Raw genomic sequence first — 26,163 nt, forward strand, 5'->3', positions numbered from 1 at the left:
TTCATTTGTTCTTTTCTCTCAGGTGTAAGTGTATGCAACTGCAGTACTTCAATGGGACAATGCCTGAAATAAGGCAGTGTACAGAGGAACAGTGTTCTATAATAGTGACAACCATCATTTTAAGGCTTCAAAATTTGTGCAGCTGACTTGGAGTCAGTTTTACTACTCCATATTTCTAGTTTATTACAAATAACACATTTCAAAATGTAAAAGTTACTGCACCTACAGACCATATTCCTCATCACTAGTAAAGTAGGCAACTATGCTTTCACACATGCATTGGTGATGAGGAAGCTTGTCTGTAGGTGGAGTGAAAATTCTTTTTTAAATGAGTAAATGTCTTGAAAAATACCATAAAGATATGAGTTTGTTCTTTTGTCTACATGCTAGTTTAGCTAATTTTGGAAGGAGATTTAACTTGGAGTTTGACCGGTCAATTATTAAAATCTTTAATGAATAGGTGCTAAAAGACAACTGTTACATTCACATCATATAGATAATATTTAATAGTTTGAAGAGTACATATTAGTATGTGGAGTGTATTTGGATATGAGGATTTTTATTGTCTAATTAATGTGGCTGGCTGGGAAGACTCATCCTCTGATTTATAACCAATTTGATGTCTGGTGTCCGCACTTGGATCTGGTAATTTAGAAATGATTGCATCTACGTAAGCTTTTAGTTCTGTTTCTCTGAGTAGAAAAACAGTTCTTGAAACCATTTTACAGTCATTGCTAATGCATGGTATTGGCTTTCCTTGAATCTGTTCGAATTCCAGGCAAAGCAGCACTAGTAAGTTCATATAAGGAACCATACAAGGATATATAACATTTTTTTTTATATGTGCAACAAATCTCAATCCATTTAACAGTTTTAAATGTCTTTACTAGTTTAATGTATAACATTCACTTTACTAACGTACCACCTTTAATTTTTTTTCCTCTCCTTTTCTCAGCCACACCCATTTCTTTTTCTTCCTTTTTTCCATGCATTTCCCGCAAAGGTTTATGCACTTCAAAAGAACTTGATTGGCTTTGAAGTGCTTTGGGGTGTCTTGAGGTTATGAGCAGCAATATGAATACACATTTTAGTTTCTCTGTGGAACTGGAAGTGGGATTAAAGGGCATCTGGAGCCCTTTCTGAGCCAAGGTGCCAAGGCTATATGCTTCAATTGACCCAGATGTTGCCCTCATCAGTGTTGAGGCAAAGCACCAGCAGCTTATCTCTGTTTCATTGGAGTGCTTGACGTTGACAGTTCCTGACCCAAAACAAAAATGCTTCATACCCCACGTTGGAAGTGGTAAAGTGGTAAGTTTTAAAGAAATTGATCTGAAGGGATTTAAATACAAAAGTAGAAGGTTATTCTTCCGCAATACAGGGCATTGATGAGACCCTGTCTGCAATATTTTGTGCAGTTTTGATCTCCTTTATTTAAGGAAGGATGCAAGTGCATTGGAGTCAGTTCAGGGACGAGTTTGCAAGGTGAATACCTGGAGTGGATGGGTGTCTTGAGGAAAGATTCGACAGCTGTGCTTGTATCCACTGGTGTTTAGAGTACAAGACAACTTAATTGAAACATAAGATCCTGAAGAATCTTGATGGGTGGATGTGGACAGGATATTTCCTCTTCAAGAAGTAAGTCGACCTTGGCGTCACTGCTTAAAGATCAGGGGTTGGCCATTTAATATGCTCGAGATAAAACATTTTCACTCCGGGTCATGAGGCTTTGGAACTCAGTTCCTGAAAAGGTGGTGACAGTCGAGAACTTGAATATTTTGAAGGCAGAGGTAGCCAGGTCCCTGTAAAGCAAGAAGTCGAGAGGTCATCTAGGGTGAGTGAAAACATGGATTTAAGATTACAGTCCGATCCTATCACAGCCATGATCTTAATGAATGAATGGTGGAGCAGGCCCAAGGAGGCAAATGACTTATTCCTGCTCCTGAGTTGTACATTTTGTTAGATCCCATGCCAACAGAAGTGGGATACTATGAAACTGGGACCAAAGTACGAAAGTAGTTTATTGTGCTGGCTGCCTGCTGCATCCCCATCTCCGAACGATGAATACTAAGTGGATACTAGGTCAATACAGCAGAGATTGTTTGACCAGCAGTGGCCAGGTAGGCTTAGTTGGGGGGAATACAGAAGTTGCAGATTAGATCTTCCTTTTAGCACTGGGCCTCTGTATTGAGATCAAGTCTGGCAGGAGACGAAAGGCAACCTCTTGGTGGCTGCCAGGGGGTCACCATCGCCTTCTCTCAACCACCCCAGCTCCGGGCTAGTGAGATGCACTAACCCCAGCTATGGCCCTAGACCCTGAAAGGATCCATTGAACTGCATATGATCTACTGAAAGGTAATGTGACATGTCCTAGGAAGCACTTATGATAAAGGTTCTGTGGGTTTCACTTTAATTACCACAAAACTGAAGAGGGAGCGTTTCAGTTAATTGCAAGGGAACAGATCCAATTATGGGAGTGGCCAGTGACATTGAAGCCAAGGCATTCCCTTGGTGTTAAAAACAGAACATCCAGCAGATAGGGAGCAGAGTGGAGAGAGTAAGAGAATATCCTAGCCCTCCTATGGTCAGTGTTGGAGTTATCTGGCCATCTGACCAGATGGAGAAGGTGTGTAAGAAAACTGTGAAAAGAAAGAACATTTGTTAATTGATTTTAGGGAATTTATTTTGAAGCAGAAATCTATTTACCAAACATCAAAGGTAAAGTCCCTTTGCTGACCTCTCCTCTTTTTGATTTCATACCAGCTATGGAATCTGTAGAGTGTGCTGAACCCTGACAACAGTACGATACATTCACTAAAGCACAGAGTACGGAAACTGCCTTCCACCGTGAAAGCTATTGTCTTGTTTCAAGCGGCCACAAGGAACTCACTGTTTAACAATATGGACCTGAAGTGACTTTACTGATAGAATAATTCATGATGACTCCTGAACTTTAAATGGCAAATGAATAATTAAAGATGAAAAATGCACTTGACCTTTTCTTCCTTTTTTGTGTTGATGCCACTGCCAAGGTTGGCATTTATTGGCTGTCTGTAGGTTACCCTGAGGAGGAGATGATGGACTGCCGTCTCGAACTGCTGTAGATTCTTTATAGGAATTTGATATAGCTAGTTAGATTGTTAGGCCACTTTTGAAGGCAATTGGTGTGGAATGGAGTCACATAGGGGTCAGACTGATCAAAAGTAGTGAATTCTGGGACACAGGAAGGTGGTGTTGACACTGCACTGGATCAGCCATGATATTTTTGAATTCAAGTCTGATTCTACCAGACTTGCTGAGTTTCTCTAGCAATTTCTTTTTGTTTCAGACCTCCAGCATCTACAGTTTTTTTTTATTATTAGTTTAGATCCTTGGATTACCGGTTCTTACTTTGTTTTATTTTGTTTAAACATTCAGTTGCTTCTGTAATGAATATTCTTTACTGAAGCAAAGTGAAAGTGCATACCTCCATTAGACCTGGCAGGAAACAACTTACAGATTCATTGAGAAGAATTAAAGAATAGCTGATCCTGGCTCTCTGTGAAAGCAATTTGACTATTCCCATTCTTTGCAGCCCTGGGTAGATTTACATTTCAAGTGCTTATCCAATTCTTTTGGAAAACCATGAATTGAACCTGCCTCCTCTACCCATTTGTATAGTGCTAACCACTCGCTGCATCAAAACGTTCTTTTGCTGATCACCTCATCTGTGTATGCTAGTGTGTAAGATTTATCAGTCAGGCTTATATTGTGCAGACAGGGCCCTGTCTTTGCAGACATGGTGCATCTGTTTCAACTCAACAAAGTAGACAGCCACCATTCTTGGGGCAATGCCTTGACTAGAGGAAAGAACCAATCAGTGTCAAGTACCTGGCTCAAATTTAAAGAAGACTTGGCAGTTACCTGTCAGTCCTCATCTAACTGCTGCATTCTCTATGACAATAGCTCCAGCAATTTGAGTCCGCTTGCCAACTAATTGGCATTCTTCTCTCATACAGTGGTATTCTTATGAAATGTTCTGATGAGTATAAGGCGATCATCTTTGACAAGTGTCATTTTTCAACAATCCTGAAGTATTATTCTCTCAAACCACTATTTCTGGATTCTGCTTCACCACGCATCCATCAATGAGCTTACTTTCTTTATTTGCTATGACTACAACAACTGTGTGACTTTGACGTCTCTTTCAAATCTCCTATCAACCTTCTTCCAAAGGAGAACAGCTCCAGTCTCTCCATGAAACACTTCTTTGTGCATGAGATGTGCTGTCACAGTTGTGGGCTGATCTGTAATTGCAGCTGTAATGTAGTACTCTCAGAATGTCTGTTCGTGCTGTGAACTGCAGTAACCTTGCAGTGTAACAGTAAATGAAGTTGTTCTTGGTATAACATGGAAAAAATTATTCTGCTTGTCATGCATGTTCAAGTGGGTCTGTCTTTGGCTCTTCTTGAATCAGTTTCAGTTGAACTGGTGCAGCAAAGTGCCTTTCCAGCCAGCTGGCTTAGCGTCACACAATTCTCCTGAGGGGTGTTTGGGTAAATGTTTGTCAGAAGTGACTTGGCTCCATGCTGCATGGCTTCTGAAACAGCTACACTACAAGAGTGTATCCAAATGCATGGATTTCTGAGAAACGGGTGAGTTGTATAGGCCACCCATGGATTGGAAGGCAGGTGGTGGACCAGCACAATCCGGGATTGTGCCGTTGGTGACATGCCCACTATACCCCTCTCCACCCCAAGTCCACTGCTGGTTTTGAGTGGGTTACCTGCCCATGTGCCTAATTAAGGTGTAGATTTGATGGGCAGAGGGTGTCACTGTGTCGGGCAGTGGGGTGATCTTGTAGAGGTTTATAAAATCATGAGGCACATGGATAGAGTGAATAGCCACTGTCTTTTTCCTAGGGTGGGGGGGAGGGTCAACAATTAGAGGGCACAGGTTTAAGATGAAAGGGGAAAGATGTAAAAGGGACCAAATGGACAACTTTTTCACTCAAAGGGTAGTGAGTGTATAGAATGAACTGCAAGAGGAAGTGTGGAGGTTGGTACAATTACAACTTTTAAAAGGCATCTGGATGTGTACCTAAGTAGGAAGGGTTTAGAGGAATCTGGGCCAAATGCTGGCAAATGGGACTAGAATAGTTTAGGGTATCTGGTCAGTATGGAAAAGTTAGAATAAAGTATCTGTTTCAAAGCTGTCCAACTCTCTACTGTATGAGGATGGCGTGGATAATTAATGCCCGAGTGAGAGGCCTCAACCTGCCACCATTCTGACTTAGAGTCTTAGAGATGTACAGCATGGAAACAGACCCTTCGGTCCAACCCGTCTATGTCGACCAGATATCCCAACCCAATCTAGTCCCACCTGCCAGCACCCATTTCCCTCCTAACCACCTAGTCCCACCTGCCATATCCCTCCAAACCCTTCCTATTCATATACTACATGCCGATAGGAGATCTAAGCCAGAACTTTGCCTGCTACTAAAGCCTGTCCACCATCTACAGTTCACAGGTCAGAAGTGTGATGGAATACTCCCCACTTGCCTGAATGAGTGCAGCTCCAACAACAGCTTAAAAAGCTTGATACTAGGACAAAACCGCCCGCTTGACTGGCACTATGTTGACTTGCATCTTCTCCCTCCTCCTCCGATGCTCAGTAGCAGCAGTATGTACTATCTACAAGATGCACTACAGAAATTCAAAGATCCTCAGACAGCACCTTCCAAATCCATGACCACTTCCATCTAGAAAGACAAGGGTAGCAGATACATAGGAACACCACCACCTTTTAAGTTCTCCTCCAAGTCACTCACCATCCTGACTTGGAACTATATCGCTGTTCCTTCACTGTTGCTAGGTCCCTTCCTAATGGCATTGTGGGTCAACCCACAGCAGGTGGACTGAAGCAGTTCAAGAAGGCAGCTTCCCCCACCACCACCTCAAGGGCAACTAGGGACAGGCAATAAATGCTGGACAGCCAGTCGTGCCCACATCCCATAAATGAATAAAATAAAGACATCTGTCCTGATGAATGCAACACAAAACACTTCAAGGTGTCTCCCTCTCCAGCAGTGTCCAAGTAAACATTTTCAAAGTGCTTGTCACAGTCCTTCACATTTAAAGTGTAATGATGCTATTCTTTCCCAGCATTGCCAGCCTTGTAACTTGCTCTCCTGGCACTCAATGTAAATGGGCATGTTGGTGTCAGGAATCTAATGCTAAGGGTTCATAGGAGTCTGGGCAGGGGGTGGTGTGGCACGAAAGGATCAGTGGTGATTAATGCCAGGATCAGAGACTATGCACACAAGTGGTTTACAAACCTTGCTACTTGTGTGCTCCTTCTGGAAGTGCAACCTCGGAATTCAACCCTCACTTGGACAACCAGCGCAAACAGGGGCTGGGGGCTTAAGGTAAAAGATTGGGTTGGGATTTAATTCCACCAGAATACCCACATTTTACCCAAATCCTATCAGAACCTCCGTGAAGTTGGGAACTGTAGTGATTCATCTGCTGACCCTCCTCCCTTCTGCCCTGAAGTCAATTTTTGAATGTGTGTTCTGCGGACATTGATTCAAATCCTACAATGGCGAATGGTAACATTTGAATTCTGGAATAAAAAAGACATAAGCATTGTCAATTGTTGTAGAGACCCATCTGCTTCATTAATGTCCTTTTTAAGGAAGGAAATCCACCCACAAGTGACCCCAATATAGTTGACTCTTAACTGCGTATACAATGGCCCAAGCAAACCACTCCGATCAACAGGCAATAAGGGATGGGCAACAAATGCCAACTTTTATGAATAAAACAAAATGGCAATCAATTTAAAAGTGAACACTACTTGTTTGCCAGGGAAATCCACCAGCAGCAGCGAGTGGCATTTGTACTGTTAACACCTTTTGGGCTATGCCCACCTTTACTCTATCTTTGATGGAACAGCAAGGGATTTGAGAAGGGCTCACTGCGAAGCTGACGGGGGGGGGGGGGGTGCAGAAGTTCCTTTTCTGCTGTGTTTTCAAAGTTTTAAGTTCTGAAAAAATCTTGCTCTGTTCCAAAAAGCAATTGCTGGCATTTGGTCAAGGGAGAGCTGAAGAATTTTTTTTTAACTAAAGTAACTGAAAAGGTTGGTAGGGCAGGGCAGTAGATGTTGCTTACATGGACTTTAGGAATGCCTTTGACAAGGTTCTGCATAGTAGACAAATTAGTGAAGTTAGTTCACATGGGAGTCTGGGTGAGCTTGCCAATTTGGTACAAAATTAACTTTGTGGTCCAAAACAAAGGATGGTGGTGAATCGTTGCTCCCCCTGTAGGAGGCAGTGTATTTGGAGTCTTACTCTGCTGTTGCTGCTGGAACTTGGAGGCTGAAGTGGTAACACATGTTGCAACTGAGAGCACTTGGAGGTGATTGAGGCTTGGAACCTGGAGGCTTCTGGTGCTGAACCTCATTTGAACCTGGGATTCTCTGCTTCTGCTGCTGCTGCCGCCTTTAAAAGCCTGCTGGTCTACATTCCTCCTTGGTGAGCTGAAGACTGCTGTAATAACACCTGCATCTGGGGAGAGCTGTTTCTGATTGAGGACTACAGTCTGGGGTCTCTGGTGCTGCAGGCAGCCTTGGAAGGTTTCAAGCTTGGGACTTGCTGCTGCTGTGAGAGGTCTGATGGCATGTATTTCTCCCCACCTGGTGTCGAGGAGGGCGTGTTCTTGGATCCTGGTGTCTCCTTTTCTGTCTGCTGCTGGAGAGGCCTGTTCCTGGAGTCTTTCTTTAGTTGGTGCATTCAGGCCTGGACAATAACGGTTTGAGGCCTGAGCTGCTGCCTGTGAGATAACTGATTTGAAGGGTGGGCTTGTGACGGATTGAGGACTGGGCCGTCTCATTATGACTTCGAGCAGTGGCCTGTACTGTAGCGTTTTGCTGCCAGGGCCTGCTGGCTTTGGGCTTTAGGGAACTGTTATTTGGATCTGCGAGTTGGATAGCAGGCCAGAACATGGCTGCTGAAGGCACTGAGCTGGTTATCTGGCAGATGTGGCCTAATAAGCCTTTTTTTTTTGTTGTTTACAGTTTCTTTCTCCTATCTGAATAAGTGGTGGTGATGGTGCTGGTGGGGAGGCTGATGGCGACTAAAATAACATGAGGCGAGGGGCAGTTGTTCCTGGTGGGCTAGATCTTCTGTGACCTCTGTAACCCCACAAGCCACGTCATTTTCCCCCTTTTTTTCATTTATCAAAAAGCTCAGGCTCAAGTGTGACATCCAGCCTGAGGTGACCATGGAGGCTTTGGTGGGGGTAGTTGACGCTCCCACCATTGACGCTGCAGTACCTCCGGAGAGTCATTTTTTGTTGAACGTCTCACTCTTTTTTGTACCATCTGAGCTTCTTCTCCTTACCTCTGCCAGCTTGGGGAGGTCAAGGTCAGACATGGTGCTGTTGTACAATCTGAAGGACGCCTGCCTGAGACACATTTACTCATTCTGGTGCCAGGTTTTCATCTGCCTGGCCCAGCAGGATATCATGGAAAGTGCATTTACAGTGGAGCACAAGGGTGTTCTGGTCAGTCAAGGGTATGTGGCCTCATGCTTACAAGGAGATGGGGGACCTCCAAGGCTGCTACCCACATCCAAGCAGCCATGGCTGACACTGTCTCTTCCCACCCAACCCCCCCCCCCTCCCACCCCCCCCCATGGGGAAAGAACATCCGAAAGAGAAGAAGGCTTGGAAGAAAACCTGAGACTTTGAACCCCCAGGCTCGTATAAGTCGTCTTCTGGAAGATAGCAACCCTGGCCCCAGTGTGTGTGTGTGTGTGTGTGTGTGTGTGTGTGTGTGTGTGTGTGTGTTTTGGAGCCCGGCCTGGGGCCTGTCGATGAGATATGTGTGAAAGAACAGGCCCCTTGTGTACCCTGTAACCTGTGAAAGCAAAGAGAAAGGGGAGGCAGGGCAGTAAGATAGTGATCTTTGATCCCCCATCCTCCTTGGAGTTTAGGGGACCAGGAGAGTCAAATGCTAATAACCAACCTCACTCTCTCACACACCACAGATGAGGGAGTAGTGTCCCACAAAAACCCTTCTCTCCTGTCATGAGGGGAGGAGAACATGAACCCACTCCCACAGTCCCCTGTGACTGGGCCAGGCACCTTGGAGGCTGAGGTCGACATGGCCATTGAGGTCTTGCCCATGCTACAAGAATGAGAAGGCCCCAAGATGGTGCACCCTGATGAAGTAACTGTTCAGTCATGTGCATGGCCTCCGTTACAACATGCACTTCCTGTTTGTGGAGTAGTCCCAGCCTCAGGTCATCTAGGAATTGCTTGTCTTCTTCCTGGACCTGAGTACAGTCTGGGACACTGTTGGCTCACGCTGGAGCTTTCTCCCTTATGGGAGTGTCAGCTCTCGTAAGGGAGCCACTGTAAGGGGACAGCGTCCTCCTTGAATGCTGTTTGCGCCAGCCAAGGGAGGACACCGCTCAGAACACAGGTCAAACCAGAGTTGACAGTGCACTGGATGGCAGAAGAGCAGGCTAGATAATGCTGGCAAAATTGACTACGAGGGCATTGGTCCATCTCTGATTCGTAACCCAAGCCTGAAGGCCAAGGCACTCAGTGGTTCAGACATGCGATGGGCTTCCAGCTGAACTGATCCCTGTCCATCTGGAATTCGACATTGGTGCCACTCCATGAATGCTTCCTTGTGGCATGGTGCCCCGCAATCTGAGCCGTCTCAGGGATATTCTCCTGGTGCGCTTTTGGATGGTGTTTTCTGTAGGGGCTGATGCTGTGCACATTCCTGTGCTGCGCCTGCACCCGCAGCACAGACACCTTTGGGGTGACTCTTTGCCCCAGTGGAGGGTCCTCTCTGGAGGGCTCCTTCCTCCTGTTGGGGATCCGTAGTGGGGAGTGCTGCACACGGCAGTCCCATGCAATCAGTGACTGAGCAGGTTTACTGGATGCCAAACACGTACATGTTCTGTAGACTGGAGGAGACAGTCTTCCACTTGTATGTTGAATGCATTTGTCTACAGCCCCTTGTTTACTTTTTTTGAAGAGGCTGCTGTTGAAATTTTGGTTGTACTTCAGCCCCACATTTCTGATCTATGGGCAGCCATTAACCTCTTTTTTTTTTGTTTCAAAGTGAAGGGATGTGGACAAGGGCCAGCGATGTTCCATAGGGATCAGTACTCTGTCCACTTTCGTTTTGTCGTTTTTATATAAATGATTCTGATGATAATGTAGGAGGCACAGTTAGTAAATTTGCAGATGACACCAAAATTGGTGGTATAATTGCTGGTGAAGGTTATCTAAGATTACAAAGAATCTGGATCAATTTGGTCAAGGAGCTGTGGAGTGGCAGATGAAGATTACCAGAATAAATGTGAGGTATTGCACTTTAGTAGTACAAACAAAGACAGGACTTGTACAATTAATGGTCAAGCCCTGGATAGTGTTATAGAACTGAGACATAAGGGTTCAGGTACAAAATTCTTTGAAATTTGAGTCACAGGCATTCAGCCACAGGTGGTTAGGAAGGCATTTAGCTTACTTGCCTTCATTTCATAGACATTTAATTATAGGAGTTGGGATGTCATGTTGAGGTTGTACAGGACATTGTGGTCTCTTCCAGAGTGCTGTGTGCAGTTCTAGTCGCCCTGTTAAAGGAAGGATATTATTCTTCGGAAGGTTGGTGTGGACTTGCTGAGCCAAAGGGCCTGTTTCCACACTGTAGGGAATCTAATTACACCAGAGAGGGTTCACAAACAATTTACCAGAATGTTGCTGCGAATCGAGACTTTGAGATCTAAAAATACGATGGGACTTCTTTCACTAGAGCTTAAGTTGAGGAGTGACCTGATAGAGGTTTATACAATAATGAGGGGCATAGATAAGGTGAATGATAACAGTATTTTGCAAAGGGTGGGGGGAATTCAAAACTAGGGGATATTTTTAAGGTGAGGGGAGAAAAATTTAAAAAGAACATGAGGGGCAACTTTTTTACGCACAGTGGTTTGTGTGGACTAAATTGCCGGAGAAAGTAGTGGATGCAACTACAGTTACGTTGTTTAAAAGACATTTGGATAAGTACATGAATAAAAAAGGTTTGCAGGAATATTGGTCAATTGCAGGCAACTGAGACCAGATCAGTTTGGGAACATTGTTGGCATGGGGTAGTTGTCTCCATGCTGTATGACTATCGTTGTGATTATCCTCCCTAATGCTCACTGCATGCACAATTTCTAATGCTTGTGCTGAAATGTTAATATTGGCGGTAGTTTAATTGTTGTTGGCATTCTAGGCATTGCACAAATGCAGCTGTGTCAGCATCCAATCCTGGCCATCAGACTTCATCTCTCACCAACTTGGAAACCCCTGGATGATCCAGGTGGAGTTCAGCCAGTATTTGGCACTGACCTTTACTCAGGACAATCTCTCTTGCTCCCCATAATATTATGCTATCCTTGACTGATCATGTCACATCGGGTTCAGAAAGGTTTCAATGCTGGTTGGTTTCCCCCATCACCACCAGGTATTTTGGTTTTGTCAGGAATAGACCTTGTTATGTTCAGTCTGATTTTGTTAGCAGTGACTGGAGGGCATCCAGAAAGTTTAAAATCAGAATGGACTCTTCCAGGGGAGGCTCTACTGGTGGTCAGCCTGCTAGTGGGAGGCAGCTCAAGGCATCCACATTTCCTACTTGGACTGTTCCAATTTGTAATTGTACGCATTCAGAATAAGAGCCCGCAGCTGAATTCAGCCTGAAGCCATTGGCAGCACAACCCTATCCACTTTAAGTTGACCTAGCAAAGATTTGCAGTCTGTTACTGTTACAAGTTTATCTGTAAAGGTATTGATGGAATTTTCCCACACCAAAGGAAGGCTAAACCTTCCTTCTCTGGGCATATTTTCATTTGGAAAGATATGTAATTGGGTGTTCCTCTCCACTGGTGAGCCAACACTACCCTGTTAATGTATGGGGAGACATTGCATGTAAGCACCACCTCACCTGGGATCATAGTTTGCCAACACCTTAGATGCCGATTCTGCTTCACTTCCCTAAAGACTACATGTTGGCTACAAGACCATTTCCAAGGCTGACCCTTTTTTAATACCGGATGTAAGGGTGTGAGGATGTAAACCAAGATATGTATGAACTTTCTGTAATAGTTCGGGCGGCACGGTGGCTCAATGGTTAGCACTGCTGCCTCACAGCACCAGGGTCCCAGGTTCGATTCCAGCCTCTGGCAACTGTCTGTGGAGTTTGCACATTCTCCCCGTGTCTGCGTGGGTTTCCTCCAGGTGCTCCAGTTTCCTCCCACAATCCAAAGATGTGCAGGCCAGGTGAATTGGCCATGCTAAATTGCCCATAGTTTTAGGTGCATTAGTCAGAGGGAAATGGGTCTGGGTGGGTTACTCTTCAGCGGTTGGTGTGGAGTTGTTGGGCCGAAGGGCGTGTTTCCACACTGTAGGGAATCTAATCTAATCTAATTCACCAACCCGAGGAAAAACCTAAGCTCTGGTACAGATGTGGGAGCCAGGATCCTTTTGATTGCCCTCACCTTATCTTCCAGTGGGTATAACTAGTCTTGTTGATTCTGTAGCCCAAGTAGGTCGCTTGGTATGTCTGGATCACACATTTTTCCATCCTAAGGTGTAGATCTGCCTTGGAGAAATGTTTAAGCACTATGACCATGTTCTCTCAAGCTTTTTATTGTCTACCCAGTTATTAGCACTTCAGTCAGATAAATGGGGAATTGGGGTAGACCTTGTAAAATATTTACCATCATCCGCTGGAAAAATGGGGCAAGCTGGTACCCCAAAAGTCAGTTTTGTATGTTGGTACAAACCCTTATGGGTACTAATTGTGGCATACTTCTGGGAATGCTTATGTAATCTCAATTGCAGGTATGCACTGCACCTGCTCAGCATTGTGAGGGACAGCTGCCCCCACCCTCCTCCTGCCGGTTTTCTGTATAGCCCTCTATACGAGTGATTGGGTATCGATCCAGTTGCGAAAAGCGGATTACTGTTTTTTTTGACATCCCCACAAAGGTGAACCGAACTGTCGGGCTTCACAATCTGTGCAACTGGTGCTGCCTATTCTGCAATCCGTACTGGTTTGATGATTACTTGGCTTTCTGCCTCTACCTTTTCCTGTGGATGCTGGGTTGCAGAATTGTGGAATTGTTTCTTGGTCAACACATAATATGGCTTTGATAGTCCTTAGACCTTCCTGAAAAATATCTTGATATTTTATTAAGACTTCAGTCAGGCAGCCATTTTCTAATCAAAATATTGAGCCAATCGAATTGAATTATTTTGAAGCAATTTTGCCCCATCACTTTGGGCCTGAGCCTTTTACTACAATCAGTGGTAACTGAACTAGCTGCTGCTTATACCTTCAGAGTAAAACCCGTTAGTGTCTCCGAATTAAAGGAGGTTTGGGGTTGTATTACAGGTCATTCTGATATAACGTGCATTTTGTTAATGTGAATTCACTAAACACGATTGACGAACTGGGGACACTGTTTCTAAAGTGCAAACTTTTAAAGCATGTATTTGTTATAATGCGATCCCAGTCCCATTAGTTTAAATGGTGCTACTAATACGCGATTTTCTAATAACATGGGATTGCATGAGAACGGAACTGCCACATTATAGCAGAACAAAATGCATTCCTTAATTAAATCCATCAACATTTGGAAGATTTTAGTATCTGGTGCCACAGGCTAAGTTAGGCTCCAAATAACTGAAAAAGCAGCAAGGCCACAAGATGTCAGGAGAATTATTCATTGCTTTTATCTGCCCGGCGAAGTACCTCATTCTTTCCACATACTTGGTCCCAGTCTTCAAAAGAATCGACTGAGTCAAACTTCCCAAATAATGGCATGATGCCAGAAATGCTTACCCCAATTCAAAGATGACAACTGTAGCAAGTGATTCTGTACAGGGATGTGTTTTTCTCTCTTTTTGCCACAAATAACTCCACAGGGGCCAGTAACCTGTCACCAGATCACCGTTTGTTTACTGATGCACTACATGACACAGATTCAGCTAGCTTGAAGTTGGCTCCTAAAGTGAACAGAACACCTGACACTCCTTTTATTTTAAAGCTCGTCACTTTATTAATGTATACATGTGTAGCTTATACATTTTATGATACTTATTTATATCTGTCAGCCAGATCTCCCTAATTGGACCAGATTAACAGCTCCAATGAGGGAAGTCATTCTGAGATCAACCTGGCTGACCTTGTTACAATCTCTACAGTTCCTGTGTTCGTTTTAACAGGGATCTTCTTGATAAAATATGTTGAAGTGTTAACCAGAGACCCACTCATCACCAACAGGACTGCAGCTTGAACAAGGCAGTGTAAGCACAACTTTTCTTACAAAGGATTTGATATTCTTTTGTAAAAGTTTCACGTTTAAGAATACTTCCAGTGGCTGGTAAAGACACTCTGGAGAAAATGGACAGTCTGGGAGAATTCTCACTGGTGAGAGAGCTGACATATCAGAAATTGAACGATGTGTTAATGACCTTTACATCAGATGAGCGAAAACGAGTAATGTTTTCCCAGTTCAGCACTTAAAGGCAATATTTTATTGTCGGTCAAGTTTCTATTTGATGTGACTTTGGAAAACAGATTTTGAGCAGGTCTCGGAACCTGTTAATGCATTCAGGTGACTGAGATAGATATGCAGAGACAGACAAGTCAGTGATTCTAGTCTAATGTTTTTCTGATGAATATTCTCGCTGGCTGCTGCTGACTGAACTGAAGAATATTTCTGGTATTTTCCATTTTTATTGTTGGATTGCCCTTATTGAAATGAACTTGTAAGCAGTTTTATGCCTCCATGTCATTCACCACTTTTCTCTACACTGCAGGTGTGAGTTGTGTTGCGATTAATGTTGGGTTAACGGTCCCTTATAGAAACGTTAACATTATCGAGACTGACGAGAAGCAGTGTTTCAACGGAGTGAAGTGTTCTGTTTGGCAGCAGCTGAGAAATAGCAGATGTCAGAAATGAGGGGTGAGCTATTATTCTTTAGGAATGCACTGGCACAGGAACCAGAAACTTAGCTTTTAGGAAAACAGCAGCATCTGCATTATGTTACTCTGAAGAAACCTAGCAGCAACGGTGGCACTTTAGCTCATCAAATCCTCTGTCATTCTGTTGAAGAGGGCAACCCTTTTTTTGTCTTTTCAATCCGACACCTGTCCTTTTCCATATCCATTCAGAATCCTTATTATCTAATTAACTCCTTGATGAAGGACTTACGCCTAAAACATTGACTCTCCTGTTCCTTGGATGCTGCCTGACGTGTTATGCTTTTCCTATGCCACACTTTTTTCGATTAACTTCCTACCTTGCTTTTTAATGACTGAGATGATTTCCTGTCCACAATCTCCCAGTGCACTGCTTTGCACATCCTCTCCATTGATTTTGTGGAGAAATATTACTGTATTTGTTCTCTTACTAGTGGGTTCAGCTCAAATATTTACTGAGCCTGAATTCTCCTACTGCAGGTCAGAGCCTTTCTCATCCTTTGTGCTGTCAGTTCTTAACTTTTTATTCAAAGCACCGCAAAGTAGATTTTCTCCATGCTTCCATCTGGGGAATTGAGATTTCCTGAGAGTGACTGAGCCTGCACACAAAGCTTCCATTCCTCATTTATGAAAGTACTGCCCAAGGAGAGAAACCTGAGTATTGTTGATGCTGTGTTCGTTCCCCATCTTAATGCCCCAGAGGGATTCAGCAGTCTGGCTATCTGGAAGGCAATCAGATCAATTTCAGGAAAGTACATCTGAAGTTTCCTATCTCTGATATTTTAATAGATCTTGGACCACAGGCTTTCCTCTATTTATTTGTACATATGTACTGTCTCCAGGATATCTTTTGTCTGAGTTGCATTGGTACACGTGGACTACAGTGAACTTTAGGGGCAGTGCAGGTGTAATTTTCCTCTCCTTTTACTTGTATGTTTTGAGTAAAGTACAGAGAAGGTAAGCGCCTCAACAGTGCAGGCCAGACTCAGTTGCTTATTCTTTTTAAATTCCCCATTATACCTCACTTTTTATATGTTGACCAGGTCAGTGTGTAAAGCTGGAGTGCATGTTTTGATGAATTAGAATCTCTCTGCTTCATACTGCTGATTTTCTATTTCTGAAAGTATGATCTGTGGTTTTGGGTCATCACCTTGTTGTACCTTAAGCATCATCCTGAGATATTATTGTTTTCCACAGGGCTGACAAATCCTCAGGAGAGAGAATGTGTTGTTGCAACGGCGATAATCTAAATGATAATTGTATTGATGGATATTCTCCATCACTACTCTCCTCCAATTTTGGTCTCCTGGCCAAGTTTGATTTCCTTTGTACTATTTCATGGCCGTGTTTTCAACTGCCAAGGAATTTTCCCTGTAATCCTCTGTCGCTTGCACCTGCTTTAAGTCTCACCTATACAATCCAAGCAATTTTATTGTACCTTCTTGCAATGTGCATTTTGTTGTATAGACCAGCAATTATTGCTGATCAACGATTGCCCCTCAGAAGGTGGCTTTGAACAGCTTTTTACTTGAAATAGGTGCAGTCCTCTGTGATGCAGTTAGACTCAGTGCTGTAAGGAAGGAGTCCTAGGATTTTCACCCATTGACTAGTGAAAGTACAGCAATACAATTCCAAGTCAGGATTGGTATGAAGCTGGGAGGGCAATCTTCATTCATCTGCCCCGTTCCTTCCAAGTTGTTGTGGTTATTAGTTTGAGTGTTACTGTCAAAGGAACCTTTTTGAGTTGTTGCAGTGCAAATTGCAGATTGTTCACTGTGTTGGTGGATAGAGTAAATATTGAATAAAGGTGTCAAGCAAGTGGGCTGCATTGTCCTGGATGGTGTCAGTCTTTGCTTTTGGAGCTGCACCCATCCAGGGAAGTGGGAAGAGTACTTCTTCACACTCCTGACTTGTGCTTTGTAGATGGTAAACAGACTTTGGGGGGGTCGCGAGGCAAGTTACTTGCTGCAAGATGCCTATCCTGTAATGTGCTCTTGTTGCAATATTTATTTGGCGAGTCCAGTTCAGTTTCTGGTTAAAGATAACTCTTAAGAGGAGGGAATGATATGTTAAAGGGTTAATTTGTTCTGCTGACATGTAAGAAATTGGATGTGCTGGGGTGGGGGTGGGGTTTTTTTGTATTGCAGGCAGGATGTGACAATCTAATCATACTCTTTAAATGCTACAGTTTAAGGAATAACCTAATCTCACATTTTGTTTCTGGAAATAATGTAATCACTTTACATTGTTTTTGGATGGCATGTGACTATGGGGGAGTGACAGGGGGTTGTGTCTTGCGTGCATGACTGACTGATGTAAAACCCCGTATAAAGGGAGGACGGTTCCTTCATTCAGGGACCTTCAACTTGACATGCTTTGCAAGCATCACGAAGAGTATTAAGTGATTCTCCAAAGGCTGGTACTTGCTGAACTAAGTCGTGGCCTTCACAGTTGGTGTATTGCAGTTTGCTCATTCCTGAAGAAGGGCATGTGCCCGAAACATCGAATCTTCTGTTCCCTAGATGCTGCCTGACCTGCTGTGCTGTTCCAGCAATAAAGTTTCAGTATTGCAGTTACGTCAAGTGTGTAAGAATCTCAAAGGGAACCTAACATTAGGATGTTGATTTATGGAGGATTCCGTGATGACGTTACTGTTGAAAATCAATTGGAGATAGTTAGATTCTCTTCTTGGAGATGGTCATTGCCTGGCACTTGTGTGGTGCAAATGCTACATATGACCCCATACCTAGATGTTGTCCAGATCTTACTATATTTGGAAGTGGACTGCTTGAGTATCTGAAGAATTAGAACATTGCAATCTTCACTCCACTCCACTCCAATTCTCCTTCACTCCAATGCAAAAAGCCCTAGCTCCCTCAACCTTTCTTTATAAGACATGCCTTCCAGTCCAGGCAGGGTCATGGTAAACCACCTCTGCACCCTCTCTAAAGCGTTCAGATTCTTCCTTTAATGAGGCAACCAGAACTGAACACCATATTTAATTGCGGTCTAACCAGGGTTCTGTTGAGCTGCAGTATAACTCAGTGGCTCTTAAACTCAATCCCCCTGCTAATGAAAGCCAACACACATTATGCCTTAACAGCCCTAGCAACTTGGGTGGCAACTTTGAGGGATCTATGGACATGGACCTCAAGATCCCTCTGTTCCTCCACACTGCTGAGAATCCTGTCTTGAACCCAGTATTCTATATTAAATTCGATCTGCCAAATAACTTTACACTTTTCCAGGTTGAACTCCATCTGCCACTTATCAGCCTAGTTCTGCATCCTGTCCATGTCCTGTTGCGACCTATAAACAACCCTCCACCAACCTTCATATCATTGGCAAACTTACTAAACTACTTTTCACTTCCTCATCCAAGTCATTTATAAAAATCACGAAAAGCAGAGGTCCCAGAACCGATTCCTGTGGAACACCACTGTTCACTGAGCTCTAGGCTGAATACTTTCCATCCACTATCACCCTCTGTCTATGGGCCAGCCAATTCTGTATCCGGATAGACAGGTTTCCCTGTATCCTATGCCTCCTTACTTTCGGTGTGAACCTACCACAAGGAATCTTATCAAAAACCTTGCTAAAATCCATGTACACTACATCCACTGTTCAGCCTTCATCAACATGTTTTGTCACATTCCCAAAGAATTCAATAAGATTTGTGAGGCATGACCTGCCCATCTCTAATCAAACTATGGTTTTCCAAATAATCAAATCCTGTCTCTCAGAATCCTCTCCAGTATTTTGCCCACCACTGACATAAATCTGGTGTGTAATTCCCAGGATTATTCCTATTCCCTTTCTTGAACAGGGAAATAACATCAACTAGTTTCTTCATGTACTAATTTACAAGCTGAACAAGTAAATATATTTGTCCTCTAGTTAAAGGACCTCCAGTTTAAACAGCCCCACAACCCCCAGACTGCCAGGAAGAGCATCAAAGACAACCATCTTCCTCCCAGCAAACTACCAGTCTTCTGAGACCAAAGAGAAAGCTCCAAACTGCCTCAATTTGTAAACTCCAAGCCGTGGAGCAAAATGGGTTTTGGTAAATGGAATTTTAAAAATGAAATTTGGTCAATGGAATAATGTAGAATATAGCTGTTGTAAAATAAATCTTTGGAGGAGATTCGTGCATGGATCTGAAAGGGTTAATTCTGAAATGTGCTGTTAATCCGCTCCCTGCGATGAGGTTATAGACACTTCTTGTCAGCACAGTTTAGGAACACAAAGGAGTGAGGCCCAACAACTGATCCTCCTGTGTCTTGAATAATGTCTATCAAATCAATGTAAAATGTAGCTAGTTACTAACATGAAATGTATTATACCTTGTTAACTGCCAGTGTAGACCAGGTAGTGACTTTCCTTTACCACTCTAAGGAAGCCCACTGTGTGGTTCCTTACTGTTAAAGTGGCTGACAGTAGCCATCCTCCCCATTGGCAGCAGTTCATAACAGCGTAGTGAGCTGCCTACCCATGTTACAGTGATCAGCAAGAGCTTTCCTTGCCTGTACTTGACCTGATGTTATGAGATTCCATTGGGATTAGATTCTAGGTCAAATTCTTCCTGACTATATACCACTGTGCTACCAACTCTAGAAGGTAAATCCTGCTTCATACCCAGGGACTGTGTTTGAAGGAGTCCAGGATAGTGCCTTTCTAGGCGGTTATGACTGTCAGGTTAATGTCTGACTAGTCTGTAGTACAGCTGTCCCAATTTTGACACACGTTGCTGCATAGGCTAATGGGATTGATGGGCTAGGCGTGCCTTTGTCGATGCTGGATTGTGTCTGGTTTTATTCTTACTCTACACTTTTATCTAGCAGTTTGGTACAAGTAAGTGGCTCAGCCATGTCATTTCAGAGGGAAGTTAAGAATCCATCACACGCTGGGAGTCTGGAATCCGAAATAATGCCAAATTTCTTGTCTGAAAGGATGAGTGAACCGGCTAGGTTTTCACAGCAACCATTTACTGAGCCTAGATTTTTTTATTTCAGATTTGCTTATTTTAGCTGAATTACTGCTTTTATTGCAGCTGTAATGGTGATAGCAAGTGTAACTTATGTGCATTTTACAGTGTGTATTTGTTTAGTGACAGAATAGTCCTTCAATCGTCATAAGACTGTGCTAATAACTGTAAGGAATGAATGAGCTTGTGTGCTTTATGGGTAACTTTGTGCTTCTAATGATGAACTTTGAAAGTGCAGATACTTTGTGGTACTTTATATTCTAAGCATTATTTAAAACTCATGCCCCCCCCCGCCATCACTGGAATTTTGTGTTTGAAAGGTGTGCCCCCTTTCAGAAGCATGAGTTCACAATGAACTTGATGTTATTTCTTGCAGGGAACAGAAGCCCAAGGTTGCAGCTTGAAAGAAGAGATAAGTGAAGAGAACTACCAGGTAGGAACCTAAATGAGAATTAATTTACTGAGTGGCTGCAGGTCAGCTTTTGTCTAGTGATGTGCTTTGTGGCAGGATTATTAGAATTAAGTATAGACAACGTGGGTTGAAATCCTACCTGCTCTAGAAGTGTCATAACATCTCTGAACAGGTTGGTTAAAAAACATCGAGTTAAGTATGAACAAAATGCTGTCTCTCTCATGAGCCTATAAACTGGGGTCCTAAATGCCCACTCGGATGTAGACGGCTCTAGGGCACCACTTGAAGAGGAGGAGGGATGTTCCCTTGGTGGCATATTCCACATTTGCTGCTGCCTGACTTACTGAGTATGAGAAAGTGAGGACTGCAGATGCTGGAGATCAGAACTGAAAAATGTATTGCTAGAAAAGCGCAGCAGGTCAGGCAGCATCAAAAGGAGCAGGAGAATTGACGTTTCGGGCATAAGCCCTTCTTCAGGAATGACTTACTGAGTAAGTCTAGCATTTTCTGCTTTTTAGTTACACCAAAAGCATTGATAATTTTCTTTGTTGTTTGTGGTTGGTGAACAGCTTTCAGTGCAGTGCCACACATGTGTAAACCATCTGTTCTAATAATGGATCTACACACTCAGTACCAATATGTCTGTTCTGACCTGTTATGTATTTCCAGCATTTTCTGCTGTTGCTTCAGATCTGAAGTATTTTTGTTGCTGTGATCTTTGCAAGCTTTGATATAAATTGTGACATATGCATAGCAAAAAAAATAAAAGTGCAAATGGGTTGTTCAGTTCTTTCATGGTGTAAGGCAGTTAGTGTCAGACTAACATCTACTCCTGAGGTAAGTTCAGATAGAGGTATTGTTTCAAATCCTTTGAAGAAACTCAAACAAACAAAGCCTATTCATAAAGTACCATATTTTTCCATAATCAAATTTAATTATTGATAGACTTTTTGTTGGAGAGGAAAGACATTGTTGTGCCGCTGAAGTATCTAAGATCATTGGAAAGCCATTGAGTTTATAATCAAATAGACAAAATCTATTACACTGAAATCATCACATTAAAACCATTATTTTTCAAACTGAGCTGGTCCTAAACTTGCTGATTGATGTTTACAAGCAAACAGCCAGGAATCCAATCTGAATGTGTATGGAAATGGCTAGAGCATAGGTCAGTACCTCCTAGTGTGCAGCTACTGGTGTCATAATAACCTGCTTTACACACAAATATTATTTTTACAGTCTACTGGCTTTTTAAAAAAAATAGCATTTATAGTGCAGATAGAGGCCATTCAGCCCATTGAATTCGAACTTGCCCTCCGAAGAGCAATCCACCTCGCCACCCACCCTATATTTCCCCTGGCTAATCCACATTGCCTACACATCGTAGACAGTATGGGCAATTTTAATATGGCCAATCCACTAATCTTAATGTCTGTCTGTGCGGAGTTTGCACAGTCACCCAAGGCTGAAATCGAACCCAGGTCTCTGCTGCTGTGAGGCAGCAGTGCTTACCACTGTGCCACCCGTGCCACCAGGTGCATATGAGAACCACATTCCAGTAAATCAAATGCACAGCAAAGGTTGGCTACAAAACCTCTCATTGTACCTTCTACATTCTGATACCAGCCCACTAAAAACAATGTCTTGGGATTGTACATTAACCATATTCAGTCAAGCTGCAGTTGGAAAACACCTAGTCATGACCTTATTTGGATCCCTGAGCAGTTGGATGGAGAAGGTCATCCATTTGTGTTTTAAGCATCTGCAGCCAGCATGTCAAAAACAGAAGAACCAAAGGGCATTCATTCTTCTGTCCACACAATCTGTTTTATTTAGATGCAAGTGACTGTAACTACATCAGGTTCTGCAGGCAGATCTTTTAGGAAGCACTGTACCCAGCATGACCACCTCGACAAGAACTGCAGCATCATCTAGCCAGCCTACACAGCCTCAAACTATATACTCCTTTTAATTTTATTGAACTTTTAAACTTCAGCAGTTCTGTTCAGAAATAGAAGTTGAAAGTCAGTTGGAGAATCGATGGGTCAGTGGATGTTACCTATTCCTTGGCACACCAGTTTGTTAGTTCTATTAAACCACCACTCATCCCCCTCCCATCCTGGGCTGTCTGTGGGAGTCTATGCCTCAAATAACATCATCAAGCAGACCCTCTGTCAATGATCATGTTTATGGGAGCTTTTGCTGTGCACAAATTAGCTGCTGCATTCTCAGTATTGCAACTGTGACTACTTCTTAAATATGGTTCATTGTACTAAGTTCTGTAAAGCATGTTGGGATGTCCTGTGGTTGTGAAAGGTGCAATAAAAATGCAAATTGATCTTCCTTTCATTCCCCTTTTTGGTTTTGTTTTCTGAACTGGATTTGGTATTTAGTTCACCTGGACTTTGTCCTGACAAGGGAGTCACAGGGGGGAATGGTCTCTCCAAAAGACAAATAGGGGTGGGGAGGGAAATATATCTCCAGTGGTGGGGTCTGTTTGTGGGTGGCAGAAATGGCAGAGAAAGATGCAATGTATCAGGAGGTTGGTGGAGTGGAAGGTGAGGACCAGTGGAGTTCGAACATTGGAGTGGGGTTCTAAGGGTGGAGGTGTGGGAAGTGGAGAAGATGCGCTGGAGGGCATTGTCAACCACATGGGAGGGGAAATTGGTCTCTCAAGAAGGAGGCCATCTGGGATGTTCTCTGGTGGAATTGGTCCTCCTGGAGCAGATGTGGTGGAGGAATTGCGAATAAGGGATAGCATTTTTACAGCAGGCAGGATGGGAGGTGGTGTAGTCCAGGTAGCTGTGGGTTTGTAGTGGATGTCCATGTTGAGTTGGTCACTGGAGAGGCAGTGAGGGAGGTGTCCAAGATGGTCCAGGTGAACTTGAGGTCAGGGTGGAAAGTGTTTGTGGAGTTGATGAACTGTTCAACTTCCTTGTCAGAGCATGAGGTAGCAGTCATCGATGTAGCGGAGGAAAAGGTGGGGAATGGTCCCAGTGTAGCTGCAGAAGATGGAATGTTCCATGTACCCGACAAAGAGACAGGCATAGTTGGGGCCCATGGCTACCCCTTTGGTCTGGAGGTAGTGGGAGGATTGGAAGGAAAAGTTGTTGAGGGTGAGAGTCAGTTCAGCCAATTGAATGAGTGTCAGTGGAAGAGGAAGAAACGGAAGGGTTGGAGGCCTTCATCACGGCGGATAGATGTGTATAGGAACTGGATGTCCATGGCGAAGATAAGGCACTGGGGGCCGGAGAAACGAAAGTCATGGAGGAGGTGGAGGGCGTGGATAGTGTCCCGAACGTAGGTGAGGAGTTCCTGGACTTGCACTACTTGCGATGTCAGCGGACGGTGCTGGGAGCGGAGGGTGGGTTGGTTGGGGACGTGGACCTAACAAGGTGCCAAAAATAAGGCCATGATGTTAGTGTCAAGTACTTGCATGAATCGAGGATTGGCTGAAGGCAAGGAGTAGGGATAAAGGGATCTTTGAGTATGGCAGTCGCTGACTAGTGGAGTTCTGCAGGGGTCATTGTTTGAAACTTAACTGTTCATGTTACACATTAATGATCTGGATGAAGGTACTGAAGGCATTGTTGCTAGGTTTTCAGGTGACAAAGATAGATGGAGGGGCAGCTCATGTTGAGGTAGGGAGGCTGCAGATGGACTTTGTATTCCATCTGCCCCTTCTTTGACCATTCCCTAGCCTATCCACTGTGGGAAAATGTGAGGATGTGCACTTTGTTAGGAAGAATAAGTGTGTCAATTTTCGTAGTTCAGGATTCTCTTAAAGTTAACATGTAGGATCACTTGGCAGTGAGGAATACAAATGGAATGGTGGCGTTCAATTCAAGAGGGCTAGAATACAAGACTGGACATATTTTGCTGAGGTATAAGGCTCTGGTCAGATCACCTTTGGAATATTGTAAGTAGTGTTCATCCCCATGTCAAAGGATGGATATGCTGGCCTTGGAGGGGACCAGAGCAGGTCCACAAGAATGATCCTGAGAGTGAAAGACTTGTCTTATGAGGAGCTGTTGAGGACTCTGGGCCTTGATGGAGTTTAGAAGAAATTTTCAGAATACTGAGGCCTAGATAGAGTGGATGTGGAGAAAATGTTTCCACTAGTAGCAGAGAGTAGAATCCGAGGGCACAACCTCAGTGTGAAAGATTGACCTTTTAGCACTGAAATGAGGAGTTTCTTCAGCTAGAGGGTGATGAATCTGTGGAACTCCTTGCCGCAGATGGCTGTGCAGGCCAAGCAATTGAGTGTCTTTAAGACAGATCGATAGATTACTAATTCTTAGATATCAAGGGGTGGAGGAAAGCAGGAGATTGGGGTTTAGAAATATAATCCTTGATCGAGTGGCAGATGAGACTCTGGGCAGAGTGGCCTAATTTTGTTCCTATATCTTATGGTCTCATGGACATACCTGCATTGCAAGCATTTGGAGAAGGTAAATCAAGCTTATTCTTGGGATGAAAGTTTGTCTAATGTTGAAAAGATTTGTAGAAAGAATAATAAATAGATTATACTCTTAAGACGTTTACTCTTTATCGCTTAGAATAAAAAAGGAGATCATTGAAAAATAAGATTCTGAAGGGAGTTGACAGAGTAGCTCTTAAGAGGATGATACTCCTTGTGAGGAAATATAGAACATCAGGGTATAATTTCAAAATAAGGCATCTCCCATTTAAATTGGAGATTAGGTGGAATTTCTTCTCTCAAACCTACAGTCAGATCAGTCATGAATAGCAAAATAATCTTGGGAAGCCTATTGACCTGCTTGCTGGCTCAACTTCGTGAGACTGCAAGTACCAGAAAAAAAAAAGACAAAAAAGACCATTGGCCAATGGCCAAAGTGGCAGAATAAACCCAACATTCTGAAAGAGAAATCAGAGTTACCATGTAATATTCTCAGGAACACGGCACTGTAAATGTAAAGCACAGATGTATGACTTGGAAAAGAAAGGTGAAAAAAATTTGAAAATTGAATTAGCCATTAATGACGTACAGAAGTAGGGATAAAAGACAGACAGACAGACAGAATAGAAGAACTTCCTTTCTGTATAAAGTCTCGTCTCATATAGGGTCAGATGAATTTGTCCAATTTTGTTCTCTTCTTCACTGTTTGGAAATGGAGTGGGCTTGATGACAAATGGAATCGGAATTACTCTTGACACTGAGTGCTGGGCCTGCCTAATTTGAGGAGGCAGAGGATGCCGATAGGATTTCTGTCACTGATTCCCAGTCTGAGGCAGTTCCGGGTTGGACTGAAGGGTCTGTTTCCATGCTGTACATCTGACTCTAATATACAAATCAGAGTCACATGGTTCCAAGGTGACAATTTCTGACCCTCTCCTTCCCAATTTTGTCACTTTCTAGTTTTGCTAACTTGAGTTAGTGTTTCAAATTGTATTTAGAGATGTTAAGTACTGCTACCTTGCATTTATGAATAACTTTTTTCCTGACTCTTCATTCCTTGGTATTGTAGGCATAGCATAATGAAGGGTTTGGTGGCACCTACATTATGAAAAATTTAGAAAGAGTTTAACCAACCCTTTCTCAACATGAAGTACATTTTAGAAACCTCTGTAGAGGAAACCGATTACTGTCGAAAATAATTTGGAGGGAGAAGGGCATTCCCTTATGTTGAGGGAAGACTAGAAAACAGATGGTGTTGCTGGCACTACATTTAAATAAGTCTTAGCATTAGTATTGTGATTTAATAAAATAATTAAATTT

At 43.3% G+C, this 26,163-nt stretch overlaps 1 protein-coding gene across 1 annotated transcript in view; it reads left to right on the forward strand.

Annotated features, from left to right (window-relative positions):
* LOC122549160 (neurocalcin-delta) overlaps positions 1–26,163 on the forward strand; it is a 356,229-nt gene that overhangs the window by 80,599 nt on the left and 249,467 nt on the right. The window contains exon 2 of the mRNA XM_087986280.1: positions 20,388–20,444. The gene's annotated coding sequence lies outside the window, so the exon portion shown is untranslated. The remainder of the gene's footprint in view (positions 1–20,387; positions 20,445–26,163) is intronic.

Source organism: Chiloscyllium plagiosum, unplaced genomic scaffold, assembly GCF_037043375.1.
Source record: "Chiloscyllium plagiosum isolate Xiang-an unplaced genomic scaffold, Cpla_swu_hap1 HiC_scaffold_4, whole genome shotgun sequence".
Classification (NCBI taxonomy): Eukaryota; Metazoa; Chordata; class Chondrichthyes; order Orectolobiformes; family Hemiscylliidae; genus Chiloscyllium; species Chiloscyllium plagiosum.